This window comes from Amphiura filiformis, chromosome 8, assembly GCF_039555335.1.
Source record: "Amphiura filiformis chromosome 8, Afil_fr2py, whole genome shotgun sequence".
NCBI classification, from domain to species: domain Eukaryota; kingdom Metazoa; phylum Echinodermata; class Ophiuroidea; order Amphilepidida; family Amphiuridae; genus Amphiura; species Amphiura filiformis.
In genome coordinates this window covers 7589652-7604892 of record NC_092635.1, presented here as the reverse complement: position 1 = coordinate 7604892, position 15241 = coordinate 7589652, and the positions used below count along the sequence as shown (strand labels likewise).

Below are 15241 nucleotides of genomic sequence, written 5' to 3'. Positions count from 1 at the left end.
AAATTTCTATACAGTGACAGAACTCAATTAAATGTGCCTGGACACCTCGAATAAGCCGTAAAGCCCCCCTCTGGTCATTTTTACTTTTTTACATATTTGCAAAGAGCATGTTTCAGGGATTAAAATGACACCTCAATGAACTTCATATGACAATCAGAAGCGAAGTTATGGCTTGTTATAGGTTGTCATGAATCAAAACGCGAAACCGAGAAAAACGCGTTCAAAGTTAGGGAAGCATAATGACCATTCATCAGATGGGCCTCAGAAAATGTAGATTATTTCATATTTCCACTTATTTCTTTAAAATAAAACTTTGTATGTGTTTAGAAGAAAGCTTAAACATTTCAAATCTGCAAAAATCTCAACTTCACCAAAATACGAGATTTGCATAATATATTTTCACCTGTAGCTCGAAATGAAGTTTGCCGAGTTTACGGCTCATTCGCCGCGTCCAGCCACAAATGATAATTGCCATTTACATAAAGTTGCCAACCATTTCAATTGAGGATGCACATTATAAACCATATAAAATAGCATTATTTTACAACTCTACACATAGGCACAGTAACCTAAGCAGCCTACATCTACAATAACCATTGCAGCCATGATCAGCTCCCAGAGTTTGATAACTGGGACATGAACCCTAACATGCACAGAAACTACAAAATAATACATCATATGCACTGCACATGCATGCATCCACATGATGCAATCACCCCAAGTCATATATATGCACCGTTTTGTTGGCCGGACCAGCAAAACACCCATGGCTACCAGTCACTGACCTACTCCGACAGGTCTCAGGTTTGAATCCGAAACAAAAGAAACAACTTCTTTCTTTGTTTTCTCTCTCTATTCCTTCCTTCTTCTTTCCAGTTGCCAAAAAGCACTTGGCGCGTTGAGGTTAAGCAGGCATGTATTGTTCAGGGAAATTTCAAGCTAGCTCAACTTTTCCAAGAACAACATTAGTAACAAAAATAGTATGACAGCTATGACAGGGGTTCAAATGTGTACCATCATCTACCATGCAGCATCTAGAGCTTGACAATAAGCCTGATCCTGTTATAGAGACACCATATCTATTGCATTTTAAACTTCATGAATGAAAATAACAATAACAAAAGAACAACCGTTCAGCCAGTTAGCACTTGCATGAATTACATTTAAAATATTATCTGTTATCCCAACAATTCTAATGAGAGAAATATATCATCATAACATACCCTGGAATAGGAAGCAAACTATTAGCAGCCAGTTCCTTGGTAACATAACTCTTCCGGTCATAATAATCCCCATCAACAGTCTTTTCTTCATAAACATTCACATTGTTATTAACATCTGAATATGTTGAGGAGCCGCGACGAAGAATGCCTCCTTTTTTTCCATCACCATTAGGAGCCATTTTGTCCTTTTTATCAAGTTCTCCTGCTAAGCAGTGGAAATTCAGAATGTACCAATTTATTCAAATGTCTTCAGTTACAGTACTTAATCAAAGAATACAGAAAACTCACATAAAAGAAATTTAATAGAGCTCTATCATTTAGCACACAGTAGTCCATGGAAGTTCCTGATACCTTCTTACTAATAAACAATTCCTTTACTGACTCTATTACAAGATTTCCTCTCCAAGTTTCTGTTGCAGGTTTTGACAACCCTGAAAATGTGATGCCTATCCAAACAGATCAAAATAGTACTCTAAACACTGAAGCATCTATTGTCTTTATATACAAGTGTTTGGACAAGGGTTTGTGAATTGTGCCCAAGAGTTGAGGCTAATCATGTCAGTCAGGAGATCACTGGCACAAATGGACCAATGAGAGGAACTTATTAAGTTATTATGCATTCAAAGATAAAACATTTGGCAAATCAGGGATTGGGTGAAAATAATTAATGTGTAATACAAGAATACAATGTACATGTATTAAGACCAGTATAAGGGGAGACACATTCGTTCATGCCTGAATTTGAGATTTCTTGATACAAGTTTATGAACACTAAGATGCATTCTTTCAAATGAAACTGATAAAATACAACTTGTTAGTATTTCGTCCCATTTTTGCTTGATTTAAATATCATTATTTCACCCTTTTCAACTCTAAAATTCACATGGCTCAAGACAGCTTGGTAAATTATCGGGAAATAATGAGTAAGGAATGCGAAGAAAGAGGGGGACAAAGACCATGAATAAAGAGGAAGGCACTTATTTCTTTAGTCACTATATGACTTTGTGATTTTTTCCCTTTTTTTACCAAAACTGCGAATTATTAAAACACCATCAAAATTGAATGAAAAATGGCAGGAAATGTGGTTGCTATGGCATTGGTAACTGACCAACCTGTAACTTCTGCAACTATCCTGAAATTGTGGTACTAGCAAACATTAAAAATTTTGAAAAAATTCCCATTTTTAAAACAAGCATTTTATGCTGAGATTTGATTTTCAAGAGGTCTTAGACTAGTCATTTTAGGAAATTGCCATGATTCACTTTTTTTGATATTCACATTCATATTCTTGGGTAGGCCAAGGACGGGCAGGAACTCGGGTACCAGGGAATTGGTGAGAGCCTTTGCACAAAAAAATAGTGTGAAATGACTAAATTAAGACTGGTAACAACAACCTCTTCAGAATACTCAGTCTATTTACTGTGCCAATGAAGTCAGAAATTCACCATGTTTTGATTTATCACAATTCACAATTAACTGCAAAATTTGTTTTTAAAAGTCAGCTTTATGACGAAATTGACTTTCATCAAAAAGATTCAGCTAACAAAACAGCATTTCGGTGGTGTTTCTAGATCTTAGTCTCATGATGATAGCAGCTTTCTATGTGGAACTGCTATCAAAATCCCTCTAAAATTCCATGTGCGATTGTCTTATTTTATCACCAAAAAAATCATATATTTGGGTCAAGTGAAGTATAGACAACATATTTATGAAGGTTTCCTTGACCTAGCTGTTCTTTTAAATTTCTATGTAATATGTATTGTGTTTGGGCCCTGGTCTAGGCGAATTTCTTCTTCTTCTTCTTCCATATTAGTGCTTCCCTCATATGTATGAGTATTATCGTACTGCGTACAGACAAGCTGTACTTATTTTTACTCTGGAACCTAGAGTAGATGAGTGTAGTTTTGAAGTACAGTCAACAGTTCCGGGATGATCCCCTGCTCTATTCGAAATTTTCTTCGAATAGCCTGTGACGTTCTTTAACGTGCACACGTCACTGCATTAATGTGAGAAAATACATGTACACCCCTATAAGTCATGACATCATGTGCATGTTGTTGAGTGCTGAATCCAGGTACCTGGCTGAATCACCTCGTAAAGTATTTAAATAGGATCATGATCATGGATCTTTAAAAAGATGCATGATTTTGATCCTATTTTTATCGATATGCATTGATCACTTATCGGATTAAGTATTGGACACAATAGATGAAGTATTTGATTGACAAGTTACCCCTGCGTCCTCTAGCCGCTTGTTTTTTAATTTGGCTGACTATAGAAAAATTATCAAATTTGTGTACATCGTGGAACATACTCTTTGCATGGCTGTGCGTAGTAAGCAGTTGTACGCAGATAGCCTCGCTAATATGGACGCGTAGAGTAGCGTTGTACTTGTACGCGTGTGTAGTTAGCATGATTAGTCGCGGAGTAACAAGCGTAGCCGTAGTTGGCGATCCTGACTTTTAGACCACCCGAGCTATATGGTACAAATGGCAACTTTATCATATTTTGCAACAAGGTTAAACATGTTCTCAACTGTACAAACATACCTTTTAATCGAACAAGCTTTATTTTGTTCCAAAATTCACGTTTTTATAGCTATTTTTGACGTAAAAGAGCTGGTAACAAAACCGGTGATGCCCGCTCCGAAGTTTTCGCGTAACACAAGCACTTGATGTACGCTCGTTTAGATGGTAATTTACGCTAGCGTATCATGCATTTCAAGCACGTTTGACATCGTTTTACTGCGTGACGCAATTCCGCATTTACATTGTTTATTCAAGATGGCGAATTTCTCGAAAAACGTGATGCAGTTTACCCCGAAATTTCCCTCATTACTCAAAGCCCTGCCTGCTTTCACAATATTTTAGCTTCTTGGATATCATCGGAAACATAGATTAGTAATGTAACGCGGGAAATTAGTACACAGAATCGTATCCATTTTATATTTCACACGTTGGTTGTTCTTTATTGATGCGGTGGTGGTTACAACAAAACAAAACAAAAAACCCTGTAAAACAGATCAAACAAATGAATACAAATTAAGTACATTATGCTCTAAACAAAGTTGTAGTGATACTTTTCAATGTTTAAACCAATTAACTCAAACTCATAGTAGACAAATGTTAATTTTTTGTTAAACAGCAAGGATAAATCCTAATTTGTAATGTTGACAATAGTTTGTTTGAGAATTAGTCCAGTTCTAAAAATGAGTTGTTTGGAAATGTGAAAATATTCAAAACAATAACATTATTTTTAATCTGCATAACACATATAATTTCCCTTTTAGTTTTATCAATTTCTCTTTCTAAATTATTATTGTAAGTGACATGACTATCTCTTCCCATAGAGAAGTACAGTAAAACTTTTATGCAAATCCCTCCTTTCAAACTCCACTCTCTTTTCATCAAAGTTGGCCAATGTTTGTACAAGAATGACCAAATTCAAAAGGCTAAAAATTCCTAAATCTTGACATAATAGACCTATTATGCTAATTTATCTTACTCAAAAGATCTACTGGTATGGGTGTATATTGGGCTACGGTTCGTTGGTTTCAGGCCCAATTCAGTATTTGGGACCATAATAATGATGGTAAACAACTGGTTTAACATGCTTAATCGAACAACTTACATAACAATAATACACCTAATTTGGCATGATTTGGGTGAAAGATCTGGAACTACTATTGCCAGCTCCTCAATAATGCCACACCTAGATTCTCTGTTTACTTCCTTGTTAACATCACTAAATAATATGAAGATAGCACTAGCCTATCTTTTCTTTTATTATATAAAACTTTCATCAGAAACTCTAACTCTTATAAGTTACATTCATTTAAACTCAATAACCAAGAGGTCAGCACTCAACTTATGTGTAAGATTCGGTACAAATGATAACATGTTTTAATCAATAGTTTATGCGTTTTCAATCACCGTCATGAACTTTCTTAATCATTCTCTAAATTAACATAGATCAGAAACAAAACGTCAAAGGGCTGATTTCCAGTTTCCTAAGACACTTTTACTAATTTATTTAATATCCACTCTGTCCGTCATTATGTGCATCAATGATACAGAGATATTCCCAAAATGAAAATCTACCATCATGACTTAACCATGTAATAAACATAAGAAAATGTTGCAAGGACCAAGCAATTAAAACATATTTACACATTTAAAACACACATAAACCATTATATAAAAACATCTTAATAAGTTCTTATCTCAACACTGTCCTGTCGTACTAAAGTTACTTTAATTCTAAATATTAAAGAATTTGCTTACCCCGACTGGAGTTACATCTACATCTCTTTAAGTGAGCTCCTTCCGTGTATGTCTTTACTTCAGAACATGCAGTAGTCTTATAAAGAGTGTCCAGGGAAAATATACATAAAGCAGTGGTGTGCCCTTTGTTATTTAAATTGGGGAGGACAAGATTTGGAAAGGGTATGCCTAAAGAGGGGGCTATTAAAGCCTAAAGGATGTGACAAAAACCACATGTCACACACTCCCCTGCTTCATGTTGTCGTCCCCGACAACTACATACAAATGATTAAAGTTAGTAAATTTACAACACAAAGTTAATAATATTATAAGCACATTAATTTACTTAAATGTGGATAGGTACAGTCTTTACCTAATCTGCATGTTACCTAAAAACACAATAACGTATATAGACAGCCAAAGGGAACCCACTCTCATCTGCATCTTTAAATGTTGACATGTTTAACATTATGTGAATTAAAAAACTGTTGAAGGAATATACTTTTGTCAAAAATGGAAGGATGTGCGAATGCTCCCCTGCTTTGTCAAAAGCTGAGGGTTAGACCTTTAACAGTCCACTAGGTGCTTTCAACCGATCCTGTGTCCTGAGCCCCGGCGAATATATCAGATGCACCTCCATGATGTGCAAAGTTTCGTTGACCGAAGATCTCCGCCATCGTCGACATCTATGCCACACAGGCGGATATTCACCGCTTCTCCATTACAACACCATTAGTGCTTACAACAAGGAACACAGTACCTTCCGTCAGCTACCTAACGCTCTAAGTAAGAGAGTCCGTCAAAAGTCACCATCACAACATTTCTCGGATGAAAAAGCATATTGAGCCTGATAATGGTGTTCAACTGATTGCGATCCCATAATCATCACGGCTGTCCATTTGTTTTAATGCAAAATGTTACTTTGTTTTCTTCTCTTTGGTTTTCAATAGGAGGAATCCGATAACTGCAGAAATTTGTCGCTTCAACATTTTCACTTCCATGTTGTCTTACCACTTAACTCGTCTGAGTAAACTACAGTGTCTCTTTCTCCAGGTTGATGAGCCTCTGCTGGTCCTCGCAATACGCCATGTTGCGCCTCATAATTGTCGAATCTACCCAGAGTCAGTTCCTCCAGAATCAGCGTCTCAAAAATCATCAGAACCATCTCCCTCCAGCCGGGGGTGTGTTGAACCATACAAAACCGCATCCTGCTGACTACGCCAAAATGTAACGCGGGAAATTAGTACACAGAATCGTATCCATTTTATATTTCACACGTTGGTTGTTCTTTATTGATGCGGTGGTGGTTACAACAAAACAAAACAAAAAACCCTGTAAAACAGATCAAACAAATGAATACAAATTAAGTACATTATGCTCTAAACAAAGTTGTAGTGATACTTTTCAATGTTTAAACCAATTAACTCAAACTCATAGTAGACAAATGTTAATTTTTTGTTAAACAGCAAGGATAAATCCTAATTTGTAATGTTGACAATAGTTTGTTTGAGAATTAGTCCAGTTCTAAAAATGAGTTGTTTGGAAATGTGAAAATATTCAAAACAATAACATTATTTTTAATCTGCATAACACATATAATTTCCCTTTTAGTTTTATCAATTTCTCTTTCTAAATTATTATTGTAAGTGACATGACTATCTCTTCCCATAGAGAAGTACAGTAAAACTTTTATGCAAATCCCTCCTTTCAAACTCCACTCTCTTTTCATCAAAGTTGGCCAATGTTTGTACAAGAATGACCAAATTCAAAAGGCTAAAAATTCCTAAATCTTGACATAATAGACCTATTATGCTAATTTATCTTACTCAAAAGATCTACTGGTATGGGTGTATATTGGGCTACGGTTCGTTGGTTTCAGGCCCAATTCAGTATTTGGGACCATAATAATGATGGTAAACAACTGGTTTAACATGCTTAATCGAACAACTTACATAACAATAATACACCTAATTTGGCATGATTTGGGTGAAAGATCTGGAACTACTATTGCCAGCTCCTCAATAATGCCACACCTAGATTCTCTGTTTACTTCCTTGTTAACATCACTAAATAATATGAAGATAGCACTAGCCTATCTTTTCTTTTATTATATAAAACTTTCATCAGAAACTCTAACTCTTATAAGTTACATTCATTTAAACTCAATAACCAAGAGGTCAGCACTCAACTTATGTGTAAGATTCGCTACAAATGATAAGATGTTTTCATCAATAGTTTATGCGTTTTCAATCACCGTCATGAACTTTCTTAATCATTCTCTAAATTAACATAGATCAGAAACAAAACGTCAAAGGGCTGATTTCCAGTTTCCTAAGACACTTTTACTAATTTATTTAATATCCACTCTGTCCGTCATTGTGCGCATCAATGATACAGAGATATTCCCCGAAAATGAAAATCTACCATCATGACTTAACCATGTAATAAACATAAGAAAATGTTGCAAGGACCAAGCAATTAAAACATATTTACACATTTAAAACACACATAAACCATTATATAAAAACATCTTAATAAGTTCTTATCTCAACACTGTCCTGTCATACTAAAGTTACTTTAATTCTAAATATTAAAGAATTTGCTTACCCCGACTGGAGTTACATCTACATCTCTTTAAGTGAGCTCCTTCCGTGTATGTCTTTACTTCAGAACATGCAGTAGTCTTATAAAGAGTGTCCAGGGAAAATATACATAAAGCAGTGGTGTGCCCTTTGTTATTTAAATTGGGGAGGACAAGATTTGGAAAGGGTATGCCTAAAGAGGGGGGCTATTAAAGCCTAAAGGATGTGACAAAAACCACATGTCACAGTAATATAAAGGTAGATCACTATATTTTTAAAGATTTTTTTAGATGATTTTTACGATGAAAAAATTGATGTCTTCTTCTTCTTCTTTGACGTTACTCCGCAACGCTCCAAGAGTTGGAACCACACGCAGAGGAATAGGTTGTGCGCATAAGATGTTATTAGATGCTTTTCCTTTCCTGCTTGTAGTGCGTTGACAGTGCTTCTTTAAAAGTTTCTGTGTTTGTTATGTTGATGAGGTTTTCCGGTAGTATGTTCCAGTCCGCGATTGACCGCGGAAAAAATGTGTTTTTGTAGCAGTCTTTCTTATAGCAGCCCTTGTAGCAGCCCTTGTCTTTCCTCATTTTGACTACTGCAGTTCTGTTTGGTCCAATTTCAGTGCCTGTCACAAAAATGAGCTCCAAATTTTGCATAATAGGCTAGCCCGTGTTTTGCTCTCCGCAGACATCAGAACTTCAGTCGACAATATGATGAGGGACCTGGACTGGGTTAAACTTAGCTGTAGATGGGAGCATCAATTACTTATTTTAACTTTTAAATGTCTCACACAAATTGCTCCTGAGCATCTTTCTTCTAATTTTACCTTCACTCATTCTACACATTCTAAATGTACAAGGGGTCAATCTCAAAACAGCTTGGTTGTTCCAATATGGAAAACCTCTTCTGGAAAGAAAACTTTCCTTTACAGATCTTCAGTTGCTTGGAACAAGCTTCCTCCCAATCTTCGTATCAATTTTAATTCAATGAGTTTGGGTGAATTCAAAAATGCAATTGGTCTGTAAGTTAAATTGTATAATAATTTGAGCTCAACAATGCTGCATTTTGTTTTGTATCATGTTTGGTTCTTTCATTCTGTATAATATATATTTCTATCTTGTTATTATCATGTCCATGTATAATAGAATTATAATCAGGTCTTCCAGGGAGACCAGTACATTTGTATTGATGGAATTTCCTGAATAAATAACGAATAAATAAAAATAAATAATATGATATCTTTGAAATGCTTTACTATTGTGGTGGTGACGGGTGGGGCGTGTAACTGGCCGCAAGAACTTTTTCTCCGGTATGGCAACCTGACCATTCTGGGTCTTGTGTAAAATGGCCATCCTTGAAATCTTTCCTCTGGTTTGAAGTGGTTCCCATTCAAGACGCTCAATCATGTCTGTGATGCTACTTCGCGGACCATAGTCCCTGCACACGAAGCGGGCAGCCTTTCGCTGAACACTTTCCACTTTCTTTATGTCTTCTTTGGTGTAGGGGTCCCACACTGTAGCTGAAAATTCCAGGTGTGGTTTGATGAGAGTTTTGTAGGCTGTAGACTTGAGCTTGGTTGGACAGGGATGCAAGTTTCTACGCACCATACCTAGGACTTGTTTGGCCTTTGAGGTAACATGGGCAATGTGATTCCCCCACTTGAGATCATTTGATAAGTGAACCCCTAAATATGTATGTGATTTGACTTCAGCTAATGTTGAGTGGCCTAATTTGTATGTAATTGTTTCTGGTTTCCGTGCCTGAGTGAAATTTACAGCAAAACATTTGTCCACATTGAAACACATCTGCCATGTATTCTGCCATGTAAACAGTGTGTCTAAGTCATGTTGCAAAATTGTAGAGTCCTCAGCACTTTCAATTTTCCTATACACCACGCAGTCATCTGCGAATAAGCGCATTTCAGACTTGATATTTGTTGGTAGATCATTCAAATAGAGTAAAAAAGTAGAGGTCCCATGACAGTCCCTGTGGGGCGCCTGAGCGGACGTGAGTCCAATTTGAATGCTCACCATTTACTACAACTCTTTGTTTGCGTTGTGTCAAAATTTTTAATCCAGGTGTGAGTGCTGCCTGTAATACCATAATTTTGTATTTTGTAAAGTAATCTGTTGTGTGGGACGGTGTCGAACGCCTTCGCAAAGTCCATGATAATCATGTGCAAAGGCGTCCGACTGTCCATCTGTTCCAAGTCAAACTGGTCCGCGATCTCAATCAGGGTTTCAGCCTGGACTTTGAAATTAGAACCAGCCACCACAGTGCTATTAGCCCAGTTTATGTCACCCAGATTGAAATCGCCCCCCAATACAGACGGTGGTATTACGATTCAGCCTTACACGACTCAGTGAAACTCTAAGTTGCTCCAGGTATGCAGGGTCTCTATTGTCAGGTGTTCTGTAGAATGCTCCTACGAGGAGTTTCTTACCTCCAACCAATTGTAGTTCAACCCAGATAATTTCACAGTCTGTGTCCAACTCTACCTGTTCAACAGCTATTGTTCTTTCTGGTTGCTATGAACACACCTCCACCACGGGTTATGTCTCTGTCTTTCCTGATGGCACTGAAGTCCTCTGGGAAGATTTCGTTGTTGTCCACAGAATCAAATAACGACGACTCTGTACCTATGATTACGTCAGGCTCATGTGTTTCTATATGTGTGCATAGATTCCCTTTTTGCTCTTACACTTTGAAAGTTTATGACAGCAATTTTTACTGAGTCCTTTTTCTCTTTTCTCCCGTATGAGTTCTTTTTTGTTTTCGTTGGTTTGTTTTTTTCAACTGGTGATGAGGTAGCTTGGGGTGAGCCCAATGCTGATTTTAATTGGTTTTCATCACCTGTTTTAAGCTTCTTTTCAAAAATTGGTTTTAGCTTGTTAAAAAATGGGTAAAAAAATCGTTTTTAGCTTGTTGGATATTTTTGCTAAATAGTTTAAAGCTTGACTCCTTAGATGGAACTTTTAGTTTAAGCTTGTTAGAATATTAAACCTTGATGAAATAGTAATATTTTAGCCCTATATAGCGCGGGTGGTCTAAAACTTCAGGATCGCCCGAATGTTCCACGATGACATGTACACAAATTAAATTTAATATTTTTTCTATAGCAAATGTGTTAACTACTAAGGTTTGCCTCTCATACCTACTTATTGCCCTGGCTTACCTTTCTTTATACACTCACTGCTGGCAAAGCTGATTTTAAAGCAGAGAAGATCATCATGAGATGAGCATGAATGATGAGAAGTCACAAGTTCTTGTATGAACTTGAAGTTCCAGTCTTAATAAGCTTAACTTAAGCTAATCGCATGAAATTATGACGTTCCCTGCTGCCCCAATGGCAATTATAAATCAGGAACTTAGCAAATTAAAAATTAATAACAAGCGAGGGTAAGTTTAATTCCCTACGTCGTCTTTAAAAACACTTTTCTTCAAAGACTAAACGCGTTTTCTAACATGGTTTACATTCACGACATTGGTGCTGAATTCGACTCCTACATAAATGGAATATGACGTCATATATTTTATTTATATCCGATAAAAAATGTAAACTTTTATATTATGATATAGCTGTATGAATATATCTTAAACATTCAAAATACACTACACTTTATTTGAAAAATAATATTATTCATACATATTCTTAATTAAAATATATTTGTCATAAAAATTGAAATGTAAACTTCAGGTCGTTTACAATATGCAAAGAAGATTTTGTTTGCGAAGTAGCCATGTGAGTTGCCATCTGGTTTTTTTTTTCGTGACCTTCCCTATATTTACATTAGATAAATCACGCGGACTCTCATGCGTTTTCGTCATGGCATGCATGATGTAGGCCTATTATGTATTCTGCCCAGGTATTCTAGCTTTAAATATTCTGAGCCGGGAACTGAGACGATCAGTCGTCTCAGGTATATTCCCAGGTGGATATGTAAATGTTTTTAACCATCTGAACGTAATATTTTTAATTAATTTAATAATTGTTGGTATTAAAATACCAAAAATTGAACAGTGTGAAAAAATCTGAGACTTTTCAGACAAAGAGGAACGGTATTAAACTGAGATTAACAATTTACAAATTAATATGATATATAATTTAAATATGATTCGCATCATTCGTGATCAGCAACAAAGGGGAAGAATTTTGAACTTGATATGAGTAGGCCTATAGGCGAGGTGTATAAGGGAGCGCATGGGATTGAACAAGATTGGTTTGAAAGTGTAAGGTACAAAATTAATTTGGTATTTGATTTTGGCTCAGTGTAAATGGTTGGGAATGGTATAATATGGGGGTGTATATTAAGGATATTGACGGATTATTAAGGAGGGGTGTTTATTGCTGTGATCGCAGATGAAGACAGAAATAAGAAATCTGTAGATGTACGTGTTATGTATTTTATTTTATTGTATTTTACGGCAAGACATCTTATAAGAAGTGTGAAGTAGTTATTACGTTGACTTATTCTTTACATTGAAATGGTAATGTTAATCTTTGCGTATCGTTTTACATGAATGACTTAATAGTGAAAGGTTATTAAGTTGAGCATGTTGAGATATGGTTGTGCAAAAATATATATTAAAAATATAAGTTGTAAATTTGTACATATATATATATATATACATGGTGTTGTATAATATTGTGACGAACAATACTATTCATAGCACCATTATGGATATCGCCCATGACTAGATAAATAAACGTGCCGATCACAATTGACCAAATATCGAGTATGTTGTGTTACATGGTGGCAGCGGTATTTCAAGCTTTCCTGCCGTTTTAAAGCCAGCTACAGTCAAAATCAAAGATACAGTAGTAAGTAGCAATCGCATAGAAGGTTTCAAAACGGTAAAAACGCGGTATAGTTATCTGATATGCCCACACCGAACGATAATACTGACGGCCATGCCGGAGCCGGAGCAGAGTCGCATGCCGGCCAAGGGAACCAGGCACCGCAAATACGGGTACCCCCAGGTATCAAACCACCTCCCGAACTCAAAGCCATGGATCAATGGAAAACGTGGAGGCAGATGTGGAAAAACTATGTCATCGTTGCCAAAATCAATGAACAACCACCCGAATACCAGACGGCAGTATTCCTACACGCCATAGGCGTCAAAGCCCTAGAAATATATAATAGCTTTGACTTTACAAGTCAACAGCAAAGTGTAAACCTAGAGGAAATTATAAATAAATTCAACGCTCATGCAATTGGCGAAAAAAACGAAACATACGAGAGATATGTTTTCAACAGCAGGCAACAAAAACAAGGTGAAAAATTTGAAGATTTTTTGGCTTCAGTGCGCACGTTAGCAAAAACATGCAATTTTTGTGAGTGTTTAAATGAGTCTCTCATACGTGACCAAATCCTCAAAGGTATTGCAAGCCAGGATACACGTAAGAAATTGTTAGAAGAGCATACACTTGATCTTAAGCGCTGCATTGATATTTGTCGCACTGCAGAGAAAACCCAAAAGCATGCTAGCGAAATAAAAGCGTCAGAAACGTCAGCAACCGTCCATGGAGTTGCAGGTAGACACAAGTCTACCAATAGGCCTAAGAAAAATACGGTCAACAAAGTAGAAAATCAGATAGGCCTAAGAGTACAGATACTAGGCCTAAGCAACAAATAGATTGCAGATACTGTGGTAAAAGACATGTAAGAGACAAATTTGCCTGCCCAGCATTTGGCAAACAGTGCACAAGATGTTCCAAAACAGGCCATTTTGCTGAGGTGTGTAGGACTAGGGCAACAGGAATAAAAAGAGTAGAACAGTATTACAGTGATAGTGATACATCAGACAGTACAGACTACATAAACATGATAAATGTACAGGATGTAAACAATACTGATATCAACAGTGCTAGGCCTACTAAAGAAAAAAGATGACATATATGCAGAGATGGTGATCAAACATAGTGATACCAAAGTGGTATTCCAAGTAGATTGTGGTGCAAAGATAAACACCATACCTGAGAAAATGATAGAAAACAAAGAACTCATAGACTATAAAAGCAATACCTTGCATGTATGTGGAATAACGCCATATACACTGCAGTTGGCACTTGCAGGTTAGATTTACGGAACCCGGCAAATGGGAAGAAATACTCGGTGCCATTCACTGTATCTAAGGACAACCTTACACCACTCTTAGGGAGTGTAGCTAGTCAACGCATGGGTTTAATTACTGTCAACACAGACAATATCACCTCTCCAAACACAGTACTACAAGTACATAGGCCTAAAGAAACAAAACTGCCAGAAGAGCAGTATGAGCAAGTGTTTGACGGAGACCTGGGAAAACTCCCAGGAGAAGTACACCTGACTACTGATCCAAATATGGAGCCCGTCATACTTCCGCCAAGAAGATTGCCACATGCGATTAAGCCTAAAGTAAAAGAAGAACTAAAACAGTTAGAAAATAAAGGCATAATTGCCCCAGTGGTAGAACCGACAAAGTGGGTGAGCCAGATGGTCGTAGCAGAAAAGAAAAATGGGTCCCTTAGAATCTGCATTGACCCTAGACCTTTGAACAAGGCACTAAAGCGCCCTCAATATCAATTGCCAGTAATTGATGATGTGCTCCCAGAGTTAGCACAGGCAAAAGTGTTCTCCAAACTTGACCTTAGCTCAGCCTTTTGGCAAATTGAACTAGACTATGAGTCTAGCATCCTGACTACTTTTAATAGCCCATTTGGACGCTATAGATGGCGCCGCTTACCATTTGGTACTTCAGCATCCTCTGAGATTTTCCAACATCAGTATACATGTTGCATTAGAGGGACTGACTGGAGTTATCTGTGTAGCGGATGACCTCGTAGTGTATGGCAAAGGTCAGGATGAAGAGGCGGCATTAAAGGATCATGATGCCAACCTCGAGCAACTGCTAAAGCGTTGCACAGATCAGAACATTAAACTTAACAAAGACAAGTCAATCTTCAGGGCTACGGAAATCCCATTCTTAGGTCATCTGATAACAAATCAAGGTCTGAAAGCAGACCCAGAGAAGGTCTCGGCGATCTTAGACATGCCTGCACCAACAGATGTGAATGGTGTACAGCGACTTGTTGGGTTCGCCAACTACCTAAGTAGATTTCTCCCCAGTCTATCAGATGTCCTAGAGCCAATCAGACAGCTAGTCAAGCAAGAAGTAGAATGGCATTGGA

At 37.0% G+C, this 15241-nt stretch overlaps 1 protein-coding gene and 1 long non-coding RNA gene across 2 annotated transcripts in view; both read right to left on the bottom strand.

Moving 5' to 3' along the window:
* LOC140158572 (3-hydroxy-3-methylglutaryl-coenzyme A reductase-like) overlaps window positions 1-11556 on the bottom strand; it is a 34618-nt gene extending 23062 nt beyond the window's left edge. Inside the window, exon 1 of the mRNA XM_072181709.1 lies at window positions 11243-11556. The gene's annotated coding sequence lies outside the window, so the exon portion shown is untranslated. The remainder of the gene's footprint in view (window positions 1-11242) is intronic.
* LOC140158571 (uncharacterized) lies at window positions 4143-8266 on the bottom strand. Its single transcript, XR_011859799.1, has 3 exons — window positions 8093-8266; window positions 5507-6817; window positions 4143-4233 (listed from the first exon to the last, which is right to left on the bottom strand). It is a non-coding gene; the product is annotated as an uncharacterized lncRNA (long non-coding RNA).
* Window positions 11557-15241: the final 3685 nt, after the last annotated feature.